Here is an 8,370-nt window from a genome sequence, read left to right as displayed (position 1 = left end):
TGGCAGAGGGTAAATTCAGATTAGACATCAGGAGGCGCTAGGATCACGGTCAGGGCGGCTAGGATCTGGAACCAACTTCCAAGTAAAGTGGTGCTGGCTCCTACCCTGGGCATCTTTAAGACAAGGCTAGACAATCACCTTACTGGGGTTGTTTGACCCCAGTACTCTTTCCTGCCATGGCAGGGGGTCAGACTTGATCTGCTCAGGTCCCTTCCGACCCTACAAACTATGAAACTATGAAACAAAAGCCCCTCTGGCTCCTGCTCCTCACCTCCCAGTGCTGGGAAATTTCTGGCTCTAATGCCAACTTCTGTGGGGTGATATGCTGGGACAGCCTAGTCTGGGCGCTCCAGTGCTCTCTACAGCAATGATCAGCAAACACAGCTCTCATGTTAGCCTCTTTTATGAGGGTCTTTTTTGTAACAGGTTTGGGCTCCACCAGAACCATGAGGGCCCAAATTTGCTTTCAAATGCCAGCAGTAAAGTCAGTGGTATAGGTTGTATATGCCTGCAGTAAAGTTACTGGTTCTTTAATTACTGCAGATAACTCTGGAATACAGGGCACATACACTGTACAAAACATAGTCAGTCAAAACCTCTCTCTCGTCTTTTTAAATTCAAGATACATGAAGAAAAACTCAGGAAAAGGGGCTGACAAAATTAAAAAGTGCTTGCTGCTAATACTCTGCGTCTCTGATGCTCATGGGAGGGAGGGCAGCGTGAGAGCATCCCCAGGGGGGACATCATGGAAATGAGGAAATTAGTTAGAAACAGCCTAAAGGGAAACATGTGGAAATTGAAATCCATAGCACCAGCATGGAGGCTGCCTCAGAATAACTTATTATACACTCCCAGCATCTGCTGCATCCCCTGGAGCAAAAGGAAGGGAAGTAAAGAGGCAAAAACACAAGCCTGGTTAGATGGCCAAGAGTTTGCTCAGGCTGAAAAAGCTTTTCATATAGAAACCCTGAAAGGAATGGACTGTCTCCATCCATCCCTGCCCATAACCACCTTCACTGTTTCCTCTGCTCTCTGATCCTAGTCTTTTCATCCCTACATCCACTCCCTCCTCTCACTCTCAACCTCCACTCCCTCCTCACCCTCCTCCTGCCCAGCACGCAGCTGTTAGGGTTAAATCTCTGCTCTCCTGGCTGGGTTTCTCTTTGGATTACATAAATCTATCTTCCAGCTGGTTCCAAGACAGCCCTCCCTCAACCCCCCAATTGGCTGCGGCTCTTCATTTAAAACAGCACCCTAGCACCCAAGCTCCATTATGCACACTTTCAACCTCTGCTCCCTTCTCCCACCCTAGTGCTTACTTTCTGCATCTACCCAACCTCACCCCTCAGCCTGCTCAACCTCTGACCCTTTCAGCCATGGCACCCATGCACTAATGTCCCCTTGCTCCATTTCCCCCCCCCACAACACAACCTCCATTGCCTCCTCCTATGCAACCCACCCACAACCTTTGTTCCCACACTCTCCTTCTATGTTGCAACCCATTAGTCTTTGCTCCATTATCTTACACACTTGTCCAACAGCCTCCACTCTTTTGTCATACCCCTTCCTCCTTCCATACACCTGATCCCTCAATCTCTGCTTCCTATGTATAAAGGAACAAAAAAGGTCTCTTTCTCCCACCCCTAAGCATGAGAGAGATGAATTGGCTTGTGGCCCACTCTAGGGGGAGGATGGGAGGTAGCAGGTATTTCTGTTCCATTTCCTCCTATGTTGTAGCAAAATTATTGACTCTTCCTCCCTTCAGGCCTAGGGTCTTCTCTTACACACAGCTGGAGTTGCATCATTTTGGCTAATTAAGCCCTTTATTTCTATTGCTATGCAGGACAGCTCAGCACATTAAAAGACCTCGGCTTTCTCCATGAAATAATTCAACAGTTCCATGCATTGTAAAGGTCAGTGCTCTGGCCTGGCTTCTTCACGGTGGTCCTTTCCATGTCCGTTTGCTTCAGTAGTAAGTTCTATAGGGCCTGGTATACCTCAGATATGTCTGTAAAGTATCCTGGGCAGGGTTGGTACTGTACAAAGAAACAACAGGAGGGAATTATTTCCTACAGACAAACTGGCAGAGCTAAACTGAGGGTATTAATCCCCCAGGTGCAGCCTAGAGCTTTCTCTTCCCTTGCTGTGACCCAGTGTCTCCCATGCTGTGCCTACCTGGTGGCCCTTTTAGGTCTAATGTAGAAGACCAAGAAGCAAAAAACTCAAGGGCCAGTGTCAGAGTTGCTATACGCCTGCAGTTTCTGGTGACAGGAGTGTAACTAGGGTGAGATGACCAGGTCAGCGAACCTGGGCACTAACTTTCTGGGGGTAGGAGAAGGGAAAAAACCAGCTGCCACCACCACTGCATGACCACACTGGCAGCACGGCAGCAGTCAGAAATCAGGGTTGCTGCCATGTGTTGCAGCTGTCCTGGATGGCAGCTGCATTGTTACATCTCTGCCCAGTGACCTCAACTGGAGCTTTGAGTATTCAGCAGGTCTGAAAGTCAGGCCATTGATATCTCCAAGCCCTTGGGAAAGTAGGGATCATGCCGATCAGGCACGCCCCTAGCAGAGCATTATGTTGTGAGATATCTTCTAGTTTTGGCCTACCTTCATGCCCATTCCACCCTTGTGCTTGTTTCTTGAGTGAGTACAGCCTGACCCATAGGCTCTGCCTAGGTCCCAGGTATGGACCCACTTTAGCTGCTACTCCTGTCTCTACGCTATCAGTTTTACAGTGTGGTTACTGCACAGCCATGATTTATGGGGGGCTCATATAAGTTCTCATTAATATTCCCACAAGCACCCTTTCTGTTCCCATTCCTTCTGGTCCCTCCCTTCCTCTGCCTTCTACTCCCTGGAAGCTAGATGGCACTTTATTTCTCCTATTTTATGTTTAATCTCTTGCTTCCTTCACAGACTCCTCCAGACTGTCAGCACAGCCCCCATCAGTTCCTGACTGCTCTGCCAACCCAGTCCTGAGCACCTGACGTGCAAGTTCATACCTGCTAATATATCCTGGTACCCTAAAGCACCCAGGCACCTTTCTTGGCTGAGGAAGGAAACAAGTCCTCTAAAAGAGAAAAAAACATTTCCTAGACCCTGAGCCAGTGTGCTCTTCCCCACCTCCCTGTGCCAGCAAGGAAAAAGACCCCTTCAGTCAGAATAGGTGTAAGGTGAATGTAATGTGTGCAATAGCAAATGGAAGCAGGGGCAGTCTTCAGAGGTGTGATGTCTATTAGTGTGGACTGCAACTCCCAGAAAGCCCAGGTCTTGGCAGGCAAGAGAAAAAGGAAAGGAAGCTTGAGTCTGGAGTAAGGGGAAGAGCGAACAGCAGGCACTGGAACCTGATCAGCCCTAGACAGAGGAGTGCAGAGCAGAGCTGGTGATCTCACTGGCTTGGTCAGTCAGAACTGTGGATGGAAGAAGCTGGACTTAGATTTGGGGGCAGCTGCAGGCTGTTGTTTAAGTGCTCTTGGCTAGGGACAGACATTCAAAACCTAGTCCAACTTGCCTAGGTTGAACCAATTTGCAACTGTACAGACGTTCCCTCTGGACTGAGGGAATGCAGGCATAGGCTTGCAGTTACTCAGGCCAGGTGCTGGGGGTGGGGGTGCTAAAGCATGCCCTTGACTGCAGGGAAGCTGTGCTGGGGAGGGGTGGGAGGCATATGGCCAGCTCAGGCAGTAGCCTTGACTAAAATGGCCAGGGAGGGGTTTAGTTCCCCTCTCCCTGTTCCACAGACAGGAACCTGAGCTGGGTCCGCTGGGCACTCCTCAGTCACTGCTGCAGTATCGGGGTCAGGTATGGCCAGATGCCAGCTGACGTGGCCCCCTGAGGCCAAGGGGGCAGGGAGTGGGTGTTATTCCCCCTCTGCGGGGTCTGCCCACCCTGACTGCTGCCGCTTGCTCCCTGCTTGAGGCAAGCAGCAGAATAACCCCCCTCCACCAGACATTGGAGGGGGCAGGAGGGGGCTTATTCTGCTGCTTGCCTTGGGCACAGAGCAAGCAGCGGTGGTAGGTAGACCCCACTGTGGTCCTCCAGAGGCAGAGGTGGGAATAACTCCCTTCCCTGCCCTCCGCCTAAGGGGCCCTGGCAGCCAGCATTGGGCCCTGCCCCTGCCCAGCCACGGGAGTGGTGAGGGGGGAGCAACCATAATGGGGGCAGCAGCGCCTGTAATGGTTTCCTGGAGGGGGCCATGCTGCGGGTCAGGAAAAGCTGCTGTGGACCACGCAGCAGCAGCGGTAGCTTGGAGGGCTCTGGCCCCCTCCGAGCCCCAGTGCTGCCATGCACAGTCCACTGCAGCTCTACCTGCCTGGCAGCAGTCAGAGCAGGCAGATCCGGCTGTGGTTCCCCAGGCACAGAGGGGAGAATAACCCCCTCTCCCTGCCCCCTCTTCCTCAGGGGCCATGCTAGATAGTGCCTGGTCACACCTGGCCCTGTCACTGCAGCAGCAAGGGGGAAGCCCCAGCAGACCCAGCTCAGATGCCTGCTGGTGGAACAGGAAGGGGTGAATTAAACCCCTCCCTGGCCAAATCAGCCAAGGCTACTGCTGTGGCTGGCCATGCCCCTGCCACTGGAGCAGCCAGCATGAAGAAGTGCAGGCCCATGCTGGTGGCACAGGAGAGGGAGGTAAAAAATAGACTTCTTCCCTGCTGCATTTTGGGGCCAGTGTTTGGCCAGGCCCCCACCCCTACCTGTCCCTGCTTTGGCTGGGAAGCAGAGGGGCAGGGGCCAGCTCTGCTGGGCTGGAGCAGAAAACCCATATCAGAGAGCATGCTGGGAGACTCTGGTTTAACTTAAACCAGGAAGGGGTCTGGGACAGACATTGCATGAACCAGTTTGAGCTCAATCAATTAAGTCTGACACTGCATTCAACCATGTTTATCTCAAACTGGTTTGGGCCATTTTGAAACTGGTTTATGTGCACCAAATGCTTGTTCTGTTACAGGTTTCAACTAGTTTCTGATCACTGAAACCAGTTTATTTGTAGTGTCTGTCCCTAGCCCTTAGGACTAAAGTCTTCTTTGGGGACACCTCCAGAGGTTGGGGAGGAGGGGGAATTTAAAGGTGCTGAGTGTATGTTACTACAGTGTTGATATCGCTTTACTTTTTGCCTATTCCCTCCCTCTGGCCTGCTGGCTTGTGACCCTAACCCCTACAATTTTTTTGTATAAAAATGGAGACTTCCCCTTGCTTCCTGTGCCAGTTTCTAGGGCTGCAGAGTTGGCATACAGGACTTCAGTAAACCTGCTGCCTACATTTTAGAAGCCAAGCGAGGAAAAAGAGCTTCAGAGAAATAAAACAAAAGGAGCTCTTTCTCTTACCTTGACACTACAATCAATATTTCCCTTCACAGCAACCCACAGAGGAAATATCTAATTATCTGTAACAGAGTGAATTTTCTATTCTTGTAGCCAAAAAAAGCAGGTTTCAGAAACATATCCAGCTTCCCTCTTCCTTCCCACAAAGAGCCTGCAGGTGGGAGTGACCAGGGAAGCTCAGCCTCTGGCACTGCTGTCTCTCCAGGGACTGGAGAAAGAGGATTTACAGACAGAGAAGCCAATTAAGGGTGATCATTCAGGCATCAGCAACTGTAAAAACCAGGAGACTCATTATCACTCCTCTCCCAGGAGATGTGTGCCATGATCTCCCTGTATAAAGATCTCTACACTAATGTGTACAAGAGCACAGCAGGAAGGGCTAAGCTGGCAGACTTGAGCTAAGCAGTTTCTACAAGGCAAAGCAGGAAGATGCCCAAACCTCACTAGTCTCTCATGCGGGAGCAATGACTTTGTAGCTTGCAGAGCTGCAAAAGGTTGGGAGAAGGGCTGCTTGGGTAACCTGGTGAGCATCAGGAGGAACCCAGGTTACCCACCACACAGAGACCTCATGGGCTGGGACCTTCTTCCTGGAGGCAAACCTGAAACCCAGCAGCAACTTGATCCTACAACCAGCAAGGTAGACAACTCCGCTTCCAGTGGCCTTTTAAAAAATCCTCCCATGTGAAACAGCTGTGCAGTGGGGACACCTTAGGACACTACCAGGATGTGCACAACTAGGGCCAGTGTTAATACATAGAGGCCAGGTCCACAGACATCAATTCTCATGACCTTTGCATTACTTGCATAATATCTGGAGTTAGCCCCAGCTCCTAAAAGCAAAAGCGTTGCATGGAGACCTCAGCTTCCAGGTAGAAAGCAGGCTCATATTCCTCATAGTTATGGAGCTAGGCTTGAGAACATGACCCCAGGGCTCTCTGAAGGTTCAGAAACAAGAAGGGGCCTAAGCAGATCCCCAAAGGCAGCATTTGTCTTTAATCTCATGATTCTGGGGGCCTACCACAGGATGTTTGAATATTAGGAGGTAGCAATACTGGGTTCATGCTCCTTTAGTTTGCAGAGGTGTGGGTACTGCCATCACAGTTATCACTGACCCAGAGAAAAGGAAGAACTCTTGACATTGAAAGAAAGGGAAATGAAGGCTGATGCCAGGGGCTTGCTGTTAGCTGTTCACCCTCACAGTGACAGCAGAATGGCAGAGCGATTCCTCTAGCCCTAGATTTCTTTGGTTTAATGCTACAGCTTGGACTTTTCAATCATTCCCTCCTGGGACTTAGGAACTTGCTGCCAGCAGCCTCCTTGTTGGTTCTGCCAAGCTACTGCGTCCCTGCTGGCTGTGGAAAAGGCTCTGCGGCAGTTTGGTTGAGTTTGTGGTGGTAGCTGAAGTACTCTGGTCCTTTCTGTGCTTTACCTAACCTGCACTTATTTCCCATAATCCCAGGTGCATGGAGAAATACAGGCTAGAGTAGGTCTCCATGTCATGGAGCCATTTCTCCATTAGAAACCTCAGCTGAATTGGTGAGAAGACCACAACACTGCAAAATTATGTTCCAGGCTGTCTCCCATCTCTCTACCCCTCCCTCTTTCTGTTGGGGCTGCTGCAGAGACTGGGCCAAGGAGGTAGAAAGTGGTGATGGCTGAACATTAATCTAAGCTGACACCTGTCACAGACTGAGCACCGTGGAGAATTAGCACATGATGGGGTGCCCACTGCCCCCCACTCCATGGGCCACTGATGCCAAAAGGAATCAGGCAGGGAAAGATGCTCAGAGCATAATTCATTTTTATTTATTTGCTGTGTGTCAGAAATGATAACACGAAGAACACTGTAGCTGCTCAGACTGAGGGAATCTTAATGCAGGAGCCTGTGAATAGCAGCCCCTCTAAAAGGCACAATGACCTCTGCATTTCATTCACCATTCTCTGTTCACAGTCTCAACAGCCTGGAGCCTTTACCATCCCTGCATAAACTACAGAAACCAAACTAGAATCCAAATGGGAAGGAGAGGTAAATATGCATGGCACTGGCTGTAGAGCATCTTGGTAGGGTTTTTTTCCTCCCCCAGCAAAAACACCTGCACTGTTTCCTTCTGTTCCCTTTGGTACAATAATATCAGTCACAGTTTACAGACTCATAGATTATGACTCCAGAAGGCAGCCATGTGGTTAGTGAGTGTATGTCTAAGTCCAGTCACTGGGCCACTGGGTCTGCACTACAGCCTCAGCCCTGGCTAACACAGGCACCATGCATTCATTCCTCTTTGAATAAGAGCATGTCTATTGGCATAAACATCCAATTTGCATTTAAAATTACCTGTGCCTGAGATGCCACCATCAACCTCAGCAAGTGGTTCTCCTGGTCAATTACTTTCATTGTTTAAAAAAAAAATGTTGGTTCTAGTGTGAATTTGTCAAGCTTTATATTTCTAGTTATTAGATCTTGTTATCACATTGTCTGCTAGACTGAAGGACTCATTATCCAATTCCTTTTCCCTGTGTACTTAAATGCAGACTCCAGGCTGGCCCTAACGAGTTTGCCACCCCAAGCAAAATAAATGTTGCCATTCCCCTGCTACACAATCATGTAACCAACTGCTGTGACCAATCAGAAGCAGCTGATTGCTCATCAGCTCTAGAAATGCTGTCTCTTCCCTTCCACGCCCAGGCAAATGTCAAATGTGTCCCTTTGAGATTCCTGTGTATCAATGGGAGATCTCCAGGTGGTTGCTTTCTAACTGGAAGCTCAGATTTCTAGGCAAAGCTTTTGATTTCAGGAGCTCAAGCTAAGCCATTTCATTTTCAGGGTCCCTGCTTTGCAGAAGCAAGCCCCCCATCTTGAAATTAGTGCCTAGATATATATTTGTTCCTAGAGATATGATTTTGCATGTGGCAGAACTAATAGGTACATTGTTTGCTGACACTTAGGCTACTCAGCAGCCCAGATTTCTCTGTGCTGGTGGTGTCACCCTCATTATTTACCATGCCTCCAAATCCTTATGTCAGTTGCAAACTTTGTAATATGATTT

Source organism: Crocodylus porosus, unplaced genomic scaffold, assembly GCF_001723895.1.
Source record: "Crocodylus porosus isolate Cpor-Errol unplaced genomic scaffold, CroPor_comp1, whole genome shotgun sequence".
NCBI classification, from domain to species: Eukaryota; Metazoa; Chordata; order Crocodylia; family Crocodylidae; genus Crocodylus; species Crocodylus porosus.
This window is presented reverse-complemented; position numbering follows the sequence as displayed.